The sequence below is a fragment of the Polypterus senegalus genome, chromosome 3, assembly GCF_016835505.1.
Source record: "Polypterus senegalus isolate Bchr_013 chromosome 3, ASM1683550v1, whole genome shotgun sequence".
Taxonomy (NCBI): Eukaryota; Metazoa; Chordata; class Cladistia; order Polypteriformes; family Polypteridae; genus Polypterus; species Polypterus senegalus.
This window is the reverse complement of record NC_053156.1, coordinates 218,164,956-218,181,143: the sequence shown is the minus strand read 5'-3', so window position 1 is coordinate 218,181,143 and position 16,188 is coordinate 218,164,956. Positions and strand designations below refer to the sequence as shown.

General features: G+C 38.1%; 1 protein-coding gene across 6 annotated transcripts in view; it reads right to left on the bottom strand.

Moving 5' to 3' along the window:
- LOC120525853 (transcription factor SOX-13-like) overlaps positions 1-16,188 on the bottom strand; it is a 186,389-nt gene that overhangs the window by 62,272 nt on the left and 107,929 nt on the right. The gene's annotated exons all lie outside the window — the stretch shown is intronic.

Sequence of the window (16,188 nt, the reverse complement as noted above, 5' to 3'; positions counted from 1 at the left end):
AGGAATATCAAGTGACCAGGCATATCAAGGCAGATTGGTCACATAGTGCAGTGTGTATCAGTTTCACTATCCATGTCAATGTCTGACGACCAATTCACATCGTCATCACTATCACTCGATTGAACTGGTGATTCAGGTTCAGTTTGTTTTAAAAGTGGCTTTACAGCTTCTCAATTACACACCTTTGTGCTTTACCTGAAAGCTCTGTCCCACTCATGAGCTACCTCAATGCGGCAAAACTCATAGTGATATGCATAACTAGATGGTAACAGGATACTGTCTTGAGCATTACCCTAATCTGAGAATGGTTTGGGCTTAAAGGATACATTTGGCATTCTTCAAGTCAAAGTTATTTCTTCACAATTCTTTGCAGTTACCTTGGGAAATTGTATAGAAAACACTTAACTTTTGAACACATTTTTTAAAATATTTTGTATTCTATAATGGAAGGTTGTGGGCATAGAGCACCACCATGAAACAAAGTCTAAAAACTTAACAAATATATTCACTTAAAGTGGCAAAACATTTGGTATAAGAAAACATACCTTTCATGTTTCCACTGCATGATTGTGACAACAAAAGGGATCTGGAAATAAACATTTCATCACATATTCCTGGCACTGTTTTTCTTTAAGTAAGGATGTGTTTTCTATTGGCTTGTATGTTAAAAGGATTGCTCACATAAATGTGGAAGTAAAGATACCAAGCATATGACAGGTGAAGTTTACTGTGATTTTGTCCTTTGAGAGGAAACCATGTTCATAGGGATGAAAGGTTATTGCAGAGGAAGACAAACACTGAAGGAGCACACACAGTTGGTCTTCTTTTAAAATACCTGAAACTCATAATATTGGTATTTTCTTTGGTTGAAAATGATATGTATATGCTATTTTACAATGTGTATGTAATCTCAAGATGTGGGTCAATACTCACTACACTCTTGGCTTGAAAAATGAATGCATTTGGTAAGTTTTGAAGCTTTTATTTTCTGGTGGTGCTCTGTGACCAATAGCTTTCATTATAAAACACTAGAGAAGGCAAGATACTTTTTAAAATTTATAGAACACACTGAACTTGAGAACACAATTTCACAAGGCAAATGCATATATACCACGTTTTTAAAGAAATAACTTTGACTCAATAAATACTAAACATCCTTTAATAATGTGAAACCTTGCAAAGCTTATCCTTAAACACATTTTTACATAGAATTCTGAGCCTGAGACACACTCAGGGTTACCGCCAAGTTAGGATGACAAAAAACAGTAATAACCAACTAGTTGAGAAGATACGCAAAAGTGAAGATCTTTTCAAAAGGTTTCATAGTAAGGACATATCAAATTTGTAGAAAACACAAGCCAGAAATGAGAATAACACCTGAGTATATGACAGAGAGGCAGGAATTTTGCAGATATCATACATCATAGCTTCCTAAATTAAAAAAATAAATAAATAAGCATAATGTAAACAGAAACAAATGTGGAATTCCACACCAGTACATGAACAACAAAAGCATCCTAGCCTTTTGAATATTGAGCCAAAGGGGGTAGAGCCTCCAAAGACAATAGTCGCAGTAGAACCCTCAGTTGCCTGGGACGCCACAATGCTGTCTCACTCTCTCTAGGATTTTGAATAATGACTTTGGATTTGGATGTCATAGGGACCTGTTCTTGATTTACTGTTTTTTAGATTCTCTGATTTTTAAAGACTTTTGTACTTTGGATTCTCTTATTTATTTTTCTCTTTATTGATTTGTCTCTTTAAAGAACCTTTTTTGTATTTTGTCTTTCCAAATCTAAATTATTTACTATTACTATAACAAGGATGATTCAATTATTTGGGCATGAAATTGTCTCTTTGAGGAACTTATTTGTATTTTGCCTTTCCAAATCTGAATTATTATTACTATAATAAGGATGATTCTATTATTTGGGCATGGAATTTTTATGATTCCCCTCTTCCATTTTTAGGCATTGGCACTTTTTTGGGTTTGTATGACATAAAGCCTGTTCTTGGGTTTCAATGCAAGGCCAACACTGAGCTTTTAAGTCTTCCTTTGGTTTTCAGGCATTATGTTGAAGTTGTGGTCTGCTTTTTGGGTTTTGTGAGTCCTACAGGTCATAAGACAATGTGAATGTGACCTGCAATGCACTGATTTCCTGTCCAAACGTGATTGTTTCCTTGAACCCAGTGCTATCAGGATGAGTTCAGACCCTTATAAACGCAGACTAGAAGGAAAAAAAAATGTCACCAAACTGATGGATCGCTCACAATGTGCAAGTGTACTGCCATGTTTATAGTATTTGCATCATCATAATTACTACTCCATCTTACCAAATTTAGAGGCAGTCAATAAGCTTAGTGTTCTGGGAATGAGTCCAGACCGCACAACAGACACTTTTCACGACTGTCAGTCAGACATATTTTGTAGCACCACAAGAAGGCTTTCTCTAACCAAAAACCACAAAAGTGTATAGAAAACATGTTTCCTGAGAGTATCCATATTCCCATATGACATGGATAATGCAGAGAAATGAGAGAACACCCACTGCATTGGTAATTCGTTATACAGCCTCTTAATCGCACTAACTAGATCAACTATTTGAGTCATTAGAAATTAGAGGTGACAGCTCATGACTGATTGGTTGATTCTTAATTCATTATTCATTTTCAAAGCTGTTTTGTCCATTTCAGTCATGTCACTCTGGAGCTGAAGTCTATCCTAGAAGTATTGGTTGCCAGGACTGAAGCTACGGGGGACCACCCAGGCCCCCCATTCAGAAGCCACCCAGATCATGAAACTTTATTTTGCACCTGCTTAAATGATTAGACGTTGCAGTCAATGATGAGTGAATACTAAATTCATGTAGGTGAACAATTCTGGAAAGTGCTAGTAAAGTCGAGCGATAGGTGGTATTGTTTTATTCCTGCCCCTTGATTCCCTATTTCTGTATGTAATGTTGAGATGACGTCATGCATTATGTGTGTGTGTGTGTGTGTGTGTATATATATATATATATATAATATATTATATATTTTATAATTATGTATGTATGTATTTATAAAATATATATATATATATATATATATATATATATATATATATATATATATATACATATTATACATACATACACACATATACAGTAGACCCCCGCAAAGTCGCAGTTCAGGGTTCGCAGACTCAGTCATTCGCAGATTTTTCCTTACAACCAAAGTATTAATTGTTAGGGAAAAGCGCAAATATCCTCCCCAATTTTTTAAGGCCTTTTTCATGTGAATACTGTGCTGTAGAGATAACAGGAAGCAACTGCTGAGAGAAATGTGATTTGGGATGGTGAAAGTAGCCAATCCGAGAGTGTTATTCATTTCTTCTTGCTGCTGATTGACTGCAGTCCTGTGATATGTCTCCATCTGAGTGGGTTTACCATCACTGAAGGAAACACGTTTTGGGATGGTGAAAGTAGCCAATCCGAGAGCGTTATTCATCTCTCCTTGCTGCTGACTGATCGCAGCCTTGTAACGCGACTCCAGCTGAGTTCCCTCGTGTGTCCCATTTTGTTATTGTATTCATTTTGTTATTCTTAAACGCACACGATGTTGCCGAATCGCTCTGCACCTTCCAAGGCTTCTGGCACTGAGTCTAAGCGTTAGAATAAGTTTAAAACTCTCCAGGAGAAGGTTGAATTATCGGATTTACTCTGGGAACTAAAAAGTTGCTGCAGTAGCGCGCCACTATGGCATTAATGAAAGCACCGTATGTTACATAAAGAAGAACAAAGCAGCAATCTGGAGTACCGTATCTGTAAGTTTCTGTGATAGTGCCAAAAAGGTAATGACCATAAGGAATAAAAATATCGTCAGGATGGAATCTGCCTTGGCATTGTGGATCACCGACTGCAGGAAGAACATCCCTTTGGACGGTAACATCATCTGCGGAAATTGTACCAGCTGTTCGCTTCAGGAGACAATGTGGCAGCTTCCCATCACAAATGTTCCTAAAACCTATAAAGAAAAGCCAGCACAGAAGAAGACCCGTCCAAAGATACGACTCTTCCTGATGCACCTGAAGAAGAGGCGCCACCCGAGGAGTTTTAAATCCTCTGCATCGTACTGCACAGCTACTTCATCATCATCATCATCAATATCATTCATCATTGGCGAGTACCCGTACATTTTACTGTATTTCAATTAAATTATTATGTATTTACTCTACTTAAAACAAAGAAAACACAGCGCATACCAAAGAATAACGCGCTGCATGAATCACAGTACGTATAACGGTAACATTGGCATTTTAGATTCTAGCACTGCGGGAGACATAGCAGTACAGTACTGTACAGTATACAAGTTTACCTTTAATGTAATAAGGTAATTTTTTAGGTAATGTATTAAGCTGAGTTTGCAACGAAATTAAAGTGCTTTGGAGGCATACTGTATTTAGGGTTTAAACTATAAAAATAGGCATTTAAAAGGCATTTTTTAACCACATCCAAAAGTCGTGGTGTTTCACAATTCACGGGTGCTCTAGGAACGTAACCCCAGCGAATTTTGGGGGTGTACTGTATACACACCGTATCTAACATCAAGTGAAACTCCTGGTAACTATGTGGCCTGGCAATAAAGTTCAAAGCTGGAGTTGAATCTAACGCATGCTTCTTGAATTTAAGAAACCAACCATTAATTGCAAAGCAAATCACAATTAAATTCCTCATAAAGAAACCTAACTTTGATGAAGAAAACCGTATCATTTATCAGGAGTTTAAGGTACTGTGAGTGTGACACCTCATCGACATAAATATCATAAACTCAATGTGAATCTTCACAAAAAGCAGTCAGTTCAAATCCGCCATTCGATTTGTCAGGGCTGAATGAGCAAGCTACTCCACTACGGCTGGTAAAATTTCCTGTTAGAATAATATTCGGAAAAAAGTTTTTCCTCAAGCTGGTATAACTGGCTTTTGTACATCACAGTTAGACATGCAGTGTTTTCTAGTATGTGCTACACAGCAGTGAGCAAATTACACTTGTGACAGATGGATTCAGAGATTGGGAGCGTCTCATCTGAGCCTATTTTAAGCACCAGGTTAGTAAACAGAATATAAAATGCACAAGCAACATGTGAGGTGTACAGGTACATGCATAAAAATCACGAAAAGGCTCAATTTTAATCAACTAAATAGAGAAACTGTTTGTAGTAAGAAACTGTAAGCATATTAAAGTAGTTCTTGACATTGTAATGTTCTGTGCCAAACAAAATATCCCATTGCGTGGGCACAGAGAAACTGATGAGGCTCTAAATGATGGAAATGTTTTGGAATGGTTTAAATTGCTGGCTAAGTATAATCCTGAAATTAAGAATCACCTTGACAAACTGCCAAGAAATTCAGAAAGATGAGGTCTGATATATAAAACAATTTGCTTGAGTCTGCTTCTTCACTACTCCTCCGAAAAATAAAAAACAAGATTTGCATGCATGTCCTAATACCTGTTATATTATTATTGTTGATGAATGTAAAGTTGTTTCAAAAAGAGAGCTTGTGGATGTGTGCATTTGCTATATTCAAGGAGGAATTATTAAAGAGCTACTGGGTTTGTGGATATACACAGAATAGCAGTTGACAGCAAGTGTTAGGGACACTAAATCTGGACTTTTCACTGTCCATGGCATTTTGTTTTGACGGAGCTTCAGTAATGTTGTGGAATAAAGGAGGAGTGCAGGTGAAGCATAGGTTTCCCTGAGTCTTTTACTGAAATGCTGAAATCTTTACACATATTTATGTCAGGAAATAATCAACCTGCACAATTTAAGGAGACCCAAAAGGACCTACATCCATACTGCCAATTGTTGGAATTGGAATGCCTGACAGACCCACGTTGATGCTCAAAGTCAGGCTCAGTGACTTTCTTGATTTGATACACTTGATGAATTCTCTGAGAGCAGTGAACATAAAGATGGCAACAGATTCAAGCAAAGAAGTTTCAAGATAAGTGATTTTAAAACCGAAAGACTTCAGTCACCTTCTGTATCTGTCACAGACAGAATTACCTGAAAGAAAATTTCAGACATTTTAGAGAAAACACATCAAAACTACTTTAATTCAAGTACCGTAGATCCCGGAATATAAGCCGACTCGGTATATAAGCCGACCCCCTTTCTACCTACTAAATTACATGTATTTGCCGATGACCGGTATTTAAGCTGACCCCCTTCTCCAAGCTAAATTTTCTAAATTTCCTTAAAAGTGTCTCTTCAGGTATATTTATCATGTTTATCGGCAAGAATTTGAGACTGCTGGCATTTTTGATGGAAACCAGGAAGTTATTGCGGAGAAGTTTGGTAAAATGAAACCTTTGTGTTGAAACTATATACGCAAATATGGTACATCGGCGGGTGGATTTCCAGAGATTCGTTATAAATTTAATTAACTTAAATACGCAATACAGTGGACCCTTGACTTAATTCGTTCGCGAGGGCTGGTTGTAACTCAAGTTGGTTGTAAGTCAAAACTATTTTTCCCATAAGAAATAATGGAAATACCCATAATGCGTTCCGAACCTCCCACTGCAACACTTACTTAACCTTTTCATAATAAAAAAGGGTTGTATAATGTGCATAATTTACCAAAAAACCAATAATTTTTCTAATGTACTAACCAAAAAGTTATAAAAAGTGCCTAGCCTACCAGAAGTAGGCTAGATTAAGCTAGGAGCATGGTGGTGCGCATGGTCGCAGCAGCTCAGGGCTCTCTTTTTCAGTGCACTTTTTTGTTGTTTTTGTACTTTTTTTTTGCTTGTTTGTGCACGATCGGTTCAGCGAACATCCGCTACACCCGTCAGAACTTTATAGACATCAGTGTCCAGAGCCAGACATCTGTTTTGAGTGTTTTTCATCACACGCACAACATCCCAGACAACATCGCGAGACCAGCAGGGTCTCTCGTGGATTGTTGTCAGGTCTAGGAGACGACGCAGACGGAGGAGGGAAAGGAAGCAGAAGCGGGGCCGCAGATCCGGCGTTATGCTAAGTGTAAACAAACAACCATACAAGCCCTATACAGAACTTTTTTTTTGCAAGTTCTTTGCATCTTTTCGCACCATTTGTTCATTTACTTGTTGTGTTCTACACATATGTCTGCACTGAAGGAGCTGCTTTTAATCTCATTGTACATGTGTATAGTGACAATAAAAGGCATTCTATTCTATTCTATTCTAGAAACGACAATTTCTTACTGTACTCACCATTTAATTTGACATCTTTGGGCTGCAGGAGAATTAAACGGAAGGTGGTTATTGTTTAGAAGGAGCCTCCTTATGCAAATCTTTTCTTTGTAAAATTGTCGAGATGGTGGATTTCGACATGCTGTACATATTAGTGAGATCGGTCACATGAACAGAACTCTCATATTTTCACACAATTTCAATCTTCGTTTCGATTGTGATTGCTTTCTTTACCTTTGTTACCTTCTCTTCCTTCCTTAGCAATTATGTGTCTTGTTTGCATGGTCTTAGTGAATTATATATATAGGTAAATCACTGCAATGACCGAAATTACATCCACAAACACATGTATCTGGGCTCCGACTGACGCTTACTAACGCTCTCGGTTGTTTGTTTACAATCGCGCAAGTGGATACACGTGACCGCATTCGGGTCGTAACGCAAGATGTTGGTCGTAAATCAAAAAAAAAAACCGCATTGCACTGGAAATCTTGAATCTGAAATGATACTCATTGTATAAGCCGACCCCAAAACTCCAAGCCAAAAATCTAGGACGAAATTTTCGGCTTATATTCCGGAATCTACAGTACTAAAGTAAGATGTAGACCTAATGGAAAAAATGGGATCAACTAAAGGTGCGTTTCCTATGAGAGGAAACTTTCAACAAAACTTTGTGCTTCTTTTTGTTACAAGCATACCTACCACTACCCAAAGTAAAAATGATTTGAGACAGCTATGGAATAACATTTTAGATGGAGCTGACTTGACGTTTTCGCAATGACTCCTATGTGCATGCTTCCGTGTCCTCCTTACCTAGTTCAGTCACTTTTGGAAACAGAAACTCACTGAAAACATGCATGTGAATATTATGGTATATTTGTTTGTGAAACAGAATTCTCAGTATTCTTTCAGCAGCTGAAACTAAAAATGAATAAGGAATTGGGTATATCATCCCTTATGGAGGTACTAACTTTTCTGAAGATGCATTTCTAATATCAACAAGTTTGACTGGGTTTTCATCACTCTCCTGATGACCTCCTATTGTATTGAGAAACTGTTCTCCACTACAAAAAGGGTTTAAACATGGCTAAGATCTACAATGCTTACTGTCTGCCTAAATCATTTATCATTGAACATGGGTTATGTGAATCGCTTGATTATGATGAGATCATCTCGATATTGAACAGTAAGTAATTTTATCTGTAACTCATCATGTAAACTGTCAGATGTCATTCAATGAGAAACCTAAAGAGTTTCTCATCTTCTACTGTTGTTGCTAGCATTGGGTTACAAGGCTATGTTTGAGTTTTCAAAAGCAGACATGGCTTTGTGTTGATCCTAGACTACTGTTAGGTTTTGTACAACTACTTTGTTTTTTTGGTGGGATGTTGGCAAAAATGCTTGACTTCAGTAACTACATTAAACTACGCTCATTAGAATGAGCAGAAAATGCAGGAGGGGGACTGGAGATTTTTATGAATGTGCAAATGGGAAAGGGAGCAGAGTAGAATTAAAACTAAAATATGTGATCAAGACATTGAAATGCGGACTGAATTTGTCCATGTCACTGCCCAGAAAAGTAAATTGCAACATCCTGGCTGACTCAGCCACAGAGATGATTCACTCTGTACCAATATCTTAATGATGAATCATTCTGAATGCTCGTGACGTAAATCAAGGAATCAATTTTCTATTAGGCATTCATGGATACTGAAAGCTAGACCTGCACTATGCAAATATTAATGACTTAAAAGTATAAACCTGTGGTACAATCTGAGCAGGTCTGACCTCAGTTTACTACCACCAACAACCCTGCCAATGACAGCAGCAGCTCTCTGATATCCAAGCCAGAATATTTAAGGGGCAACTAGATGGTTGCAGCTACTGTAATTCTACTGCCTCTCCAAGGGTTGACACTGTGTCCTAATTCCTTTCTCTTTTCCTCCCTGTGCAGGCAGGATGATTAATGGCTATAACGCCTCTGACGTCACATCTGGTGTATATCCACCAGGAAGTGCCTCTTCCTGTTGGAAGGACCCAAAACTGGAAACTCCACCATCTTGGGACAATTTTGTTCTGATCTGCAAAGACAATAATTACCTTTATTTTTATTATCCTTCCAAAACCAATTATACAGTGTGACCAGACTGGTACCCCAACTCTTTACTGTTGTCGTCCGTCTCTCTTACACCTGATAGTTATGCCTGCAGCTGCCTGTATAATATCTGCATTCTTCATATATAAATATGTTGCTGTTAATTTCTCTAGTATAAAATTGTGTTGAGAAATTCTTGAAAGCTAATTAATTTTTGACAGCTTATTCATACTAATTAATAAGAGATAATTCCCTATATTCATAATGTGTTTTCAATGATAAACTTTTTTAGAATTATGACATGCCCACCCAATTGTTTTCAGGCTTTGAAATTTCAGGCTACACCTCTTAGAAGTGCGATGAGAAAACCAACCCACCAATTGGCCCACCAATTTATCCAAGGGACAAATCAGTCATCAATCAATTTAAAGGGCCATGTTACATTACACAATTTTCTCTTGTATGTTACCATGATTCTTATTCCAGAATCATATTTTCCCTTATTTGTTATTTTCACATTATTTATTTTAAAACAGCTCCTAATCATTTTGGTTGTTTTTGTTGCCATGGAGCAATGTCATACAAATTATATTATCTATGCAATAGTATAAACATTAGTTTATTGTACCTATTGTTATCTGAATTTTGCAGGTTCATATTAAAAAAAAAAAAAACAATGTGCTATTTGATTTCTTATTATTCTCTAAGATCGTTCAGTTCCTGACTTCTGCATTAGTATTTTGTTTCTGGTTCTTTGAGATACAATTTTGGGTTTAACACATTCTAAATTAGTCTTTTGGTAATGACCCCTGGCTTGTTTTTATGACTCTTTTACTGGTCATCCCATTACGTTTCATTACTTTCCAGTGTAGCTATAACACATATTATTTTAAGGTGACGACAGGAGGCTGAAATCAGAAAGGGCACACTATTTCTGTTTCTACTTCAGTACCCCTTTGTTAACAATAACGACAGTTATAAAACATGGGCGGAGTATATGATCGGCACATCCACATGCCTGTGTTAAAAATAAAGTAGGGGAACCCAAATTCATCCGCAACTGGGATAAAACAACTTTTGATAGTCCAAAACCTGATGTACTGTGGGAAGGTTGGTCTGGAGGAGGAAGAAGATTAAGATGAGGAGTAAAGGAAAGACTGTGAGTTACACACACAATAAAAAGTCTGAAGGAGTTGAATCAGCATTCAGAGCTAAGCCAAGTGTTGTTTTTCTCATCCATTGCCTGCTTTGAGGTGCGTGCCCTCCATAATGCTTGGGACAAAGGCACAATTTCCCTTAATTTATCCTTCTGCTCCTAAGTTTAAAATTACAAATCAAATAATTCAGAAGTGATTAAAATGCACATTACAGACTTTAACTTAAGGGCATTTGCATACATTTAAATCACAGCATGTAGAAATAACAACACTTTTACTGTATGCTTCCCACACCCCAACCCCATTTCAGCGCACCAAAATTCTTCGGTACATAACAATGGCAGATATTGTATATTAAAGCAGCCATGTTTAGTACTTTGTTGCTTATCTCTTCCATGCAATGACTGCTTGAAGTCTGAGATTTATAGACATCACCAGGTGAGTAGTATCTTCTCTGGTGATGCTTTGCAGAGCTTCTGATGCACCATCTTCAGCTCCTGCTGGGTTTTGGGGGCTTGTCCCTGTAGGTTTTCTCTTCAGCATATGGAAGGCAACAAATGCTCAACTGGACTTAAATCGTGTGACTGGCTTGGCCATTCAAGATTTTTCCATTTTTTAGCTTTGAAAAACTCCTGTGTTTCCTTAGCAGTATGTTTGGGGTCAATATCTTGTTGTAGGATAAAGAGCTTTCCAATGTGTTTGGAGGCATTTACTGGAACTTAAGCAGATAACAGGTTTCTATAAACCTCAGAATATATGATGCAACTGCCTGTCTGCAGTTACATCATCGATGAAGATAAGTGTGCCAGTACCTGTGGCAGCCTTACATGCCCAAGCCTTAATAAACCCCAGCAGCATGTTTATCAGATGATGCAGCATGCTTTGGATCTTGGACAGTTCCTTTACGTCTCCACACTTTTTCTCTTACCATCTTTGGCTCATCTGTCCATATGACTTTTTTTGAGTACTTTGAGTACTTATGAGTACTTTTTTGCAAAATGCAATATGGCCATCCTGTTTTGAGGCTAACTAGTTATTTTGCAGTGTAGATTTATGTGGATACTAGTCTCTGACACATACACATCTGCCTCCTGAAGGCTGTTTCTGATTGGTCAGACAGGCTTTTACTTTACCATTGTGCGGATTCTTCTGTCATCAGCTGTGGAGGGCTTTCTTGGCCTACCAGTCTCTTTCCAATTACTGAACTCACCAGTGTGTTCTTTCTTCGTAATAATATTTCAGTTGATTTAGGTAATCCTAAGCCTTTACATATGTCTCTAATGGTTTTATTCTTGTTTGTCAACATCAAAATGGCTTCTTTGACTTTCATTGGTACAGCTCTTGTTCTCATGTTGAAAAATGGCAACCATAAACTCCAAAGGGTAGAATCAAGCCTACAGTAGGTATCTTATGCCTGCATTAATGAAGTAATGAAACACACCTAAACAATCACAAACATCTGTGACGGCAATTGTCCCTGAAATAGGGGGACCATGTATAAAAAGTGTCATCTCTACATGGTGTGACCAAAATCTATACAAATATCCTTAAATGAAAGCCTCTTAATCACATCTGAATTGTTTAATTTGTAATTTAAATTATGAAGCAGAGGGGTAAATCAAGGAAAAATGTGTCTTTGTCCCAAAGATTATGAAGGGCACTGTATTTGTAGGCTAGCATTAGGCTTGTGATAAACAAGCCGTCTAGTTGTCAGGGAGCCTCTGCCCCCTACGAGACACCATAATGGAATAAAATTTTTGAAATCACAGCTTCATGTTGAGAAAGACTTGCTGGATAGATCCAGTTTGCTTAACTGACCACATTGAAAAGGTCTCATAATTATAGCACTTTCCACCAGGTGGCACTCTGCACTAAACATACTTCTACATAAGACTTGACACGTCGCCGCAGCCGTTTTTAACGACACTGGATTTTCCAGTCCTGATAAAGCATGAACACGGCAGCCAGTCGGCCTTATTTCTCTCCATTGCAGATTTCAAGAACATAAAACAAACAAACAAATGAGAGACCTTAATGGAAAAAGGAGGGGAAAAGAATGCTTTGTAACTGAAGAGGAACAAAGGAAATGGGAACAATAGGTCTCGAGACAGACAAAAGCAATAAAACTCAGGAAGCGTGTCAAGAGAACAATACCATACCAGATTACAGAATGCCAGCATCTCCCACTAAAAGAGGAAGAGGAAGGATAAAATGCATGACAAACAAACTGGGCTGATACAGCAGATTACAAAGAAAAAAAAGGAATAACAAAGCATAGATGAACTGTTTTTGTGTTTTGTTTTAAACTAAACTGCAGTTAAACAATGACTGACTGGAGGCAAGTCAGTGGCTGCCCAAGTTCCCTGAGGCACCTGAGCTGGTTTCCTCATTCCACATGCTGCTTGCTTTACGTACGACTTTTTCAAGGCATGCCGGAAAATATCAAATTGTCAAAAAACAACAGACTGTCAGACTGAAAGATTCTCTGTTAATGAAAATATGATTGCATTGTATTCCCTGGTGTATTCAAAGCATCTGGCATTTATGTCATTCTTTTTAAATAAAATGTTCAACAAGACAGGTTTGCCGACACCTTGTGGACACAAATGAAGCATTGTTGTTTGCGTGTGGCCAGCTCTCCCAGCGCAAGTTGATTGTATGAGTGCTAACTACTCTTTCCCAGACAAACCCCCACTACCAACAAAGCCAGCATCCTGCTATTCTTAGCGGCCAGACGGTACCCCCTGTACCGCTCCAGGCATGACCACCCTTTCCTGCCAAGGTCGCGACCCCCGATGCTATCTGACTTTTCTTTTCAGTTTCATGCTCTGGCAGCTGGCATGTCGTGCCTGCCACAATGGGTTTAAAAATAAAATAACAGCAGCAGCAGCCGACTGGCACCTGTGCCAGGAAGGAACAGGGGGGATATTTTTGGCTTTGCAGCCTTCACACCCTGACAAGACTAACAGCACCCACCCTCCGCCCACTAAAAAGGCAGAGCAGGCATTTGACAGCTTCTTGTTTTCTCACATCGGAGACGATTGAAGAGCAAGGTGCAGGTGAATCTTGAGAACATATAGTTACTTAATGAAAGTTTGAAGGGAGAGCATCTGATAAAAATAATCACATGCTGTACCTTTTTATGCAATGTCACATACTCAGAACAAATTAAACATAATAGTTTGGAACCATCAATTGAAGCTATAATGGTTTAACACTGCCCACCTGTTTCAAGTACAACTTGAGATTTTGGTAAGATCTGATCTATATACAGTATACATGTTGTGAGTGCTAGATGTACATTTAGATCCTACGTTATTTTGTGTGTGACTTATGCAAACTTGTACTTAAATAGCAAAGTTTCTTTTGAGATGCAAATGTTTAATTTTATGCACCTACAAACCTTTTATTTCTAGAGATTGAGGAGTCTTGGATGTCGTCTTAGGTGAAGCATGTGTCACACACAACACATTCACTCAAATTTTGTTCCAAGTAAAGGAGATGTGACATTACATGACTTCTAATAGGAAGAGATGTCAAAGATGACGACTGTACTTGCTAATCTCTTTGCCTGAAGATGTCAGATTACACAACTAAAAATCACAGGGAAAGATAAACTCAATGACTCGGTGACAACATGTGAGGACAGTTTTCCTTTACAATGTACTGCGTGCTCGCTCCTTTTCCGACTATGCATGATATGTGGTAGTCAGCATTGCTCTCTTACTCACATTTCTCCTACAATATTATTCTAGTTTCGTATGTGCAATGGTAAAATATATAGTCACACACATGCACAAAGGGGACAGTTTACAGGCTCAAACAGTGTTATTGGTCAGCCAGACCAGGGGTTGTCACTCTCACCTGATCCTCACTCCTCTTGTTCCTCTGCATATCAGCCGAAGGCCCCGAGTCTCAATGACATCACCACAGGTCCACCCACTGTTGTCATCAGGGTTTGCCAGAAGTGATGTCATCATTTCCAGTACCCAGAATCCACCTTTCTGCCACATCAGTTCCTGTTCCAGCCGCCCTGACTCCACACTCTTCCTCCTACCCACAATATTCATAGAGCAGACTCAACCTGTTAAGTCAGTTCAGTTGTGAACTTTGCTTATGTAAAGACGTATTTCTCTTTTTTCAGTATACGGGGTGGCCATCCTAAAACCTTTTTCTGTCTGCTGCCTGATTTTTTACTACAATATATATAACTCATGTGAAAGGATTTTTATGAATGTACAGTATTTGCTTTGTGAGTCTGAGGCTTGTTTTTAACAAAAGAAACAAGCCAGGCTACTCAGCTTTGTTATCGGAGGTTCACATGCTTTCACTGTAATCAATATGTTCATCAATCACTCTTTGAAACTCAATGTCAGGTATAATTAGGTGACTTGTTTTATGGTTTTGATTTTTAGAATTAATTAAAGGATAACTGGCATTTTTCAAGTCAAGGTTATTTCTTCACAATCATGGCATATATTAATTTGTCACATAAAATATTGTTCTAAAGTGAAGCATTTTTATAAATTTGAAAAATACTGTGTCTGTCCCTGCAATTTACAATGGGGGATCTATTTAACCCAGCATCCATACATGTTAGAAAAAGCCTTAAAACTTGCCAAATATGTCCACTTTAAAGTGGCAAAGGTTTCAATTCAAGTAAATGTGCCTTCTGCGTTTATAAAGCATCCTTATGTAAATGGAAGGAAATTAGAAGCAATTATTTTATTAGTTTCTTGGTCCTGTTTACGGAAACTGAAAGAGAACATGCAATATCATTATTTTTTTTAAATTGTCTCCTCAAGATAACAGACTCATTTTATCAAGATGTTGAGAAAACAAAACTTAACCTTTGCTCCTGGCATCAGGCTTGCTTAGACTGCAACGTCTATACAGCTGAAGTCTTGCTAACCGCCTTCTTAAACAACGGACACTAACGTTACTATTTTCTAAACTAAGGCATAAACATATTTCAGCCTGCGTCAGCCTTTGATTGAACAAAAATGTGACGTGCTGATCAATACAGTTCTGCTCTTCTGCCATTTCAAACTGGACGTGGCTTCAATAAGCTAAACATTAAACATTAGATACAATTATTTCATCATTTTGAGATCTCGATAAAATTATCCCGTTATCTCGAGGAAACAATTAAAAAAAAATAACGATATTGCACATTCCTCTCTCGGCTTCCATACCTGTTTCCATCCATCCATTATACAACCCGCTAGATCCTAACTACAGGGTCACAGGGGTCTGCTGGAGCCAATCCCAGCCAACACAGGGCACAAGGCAGGAAACAAACTCCAGGCAGGGCGCCAGCCCACCACAGTTCCGTACCTGTTTTCTCGAGGTAAAGATATATATCTTGCGTGTTTGTGTTCTTGCAGAGGCCGAGGAGTTATGACAATGTAATGACAAACCCCCTCATTACAATCTGCAGTTATTTTACATAGGGTACAAAGTGAGATGCATACTGAGTGGTATCATGCTGAAAAGAGGAGTTTCATTATAGTTTATACACATAACAAGAAGTCTGAACCAATTACACTGCATTGTATTTTTAATAAAAGGCTTAAGATTTTTTTACAGAGCCAAACTACTTTTACCATGTCATGTCTTGCACATGAATGATCAAGTAACCTCTGAAAAAGGCAGAGTGTACGACAGAGCATATTGAAATGCCATAAACCCATTGCCATTTTTTTTAATGCGTTA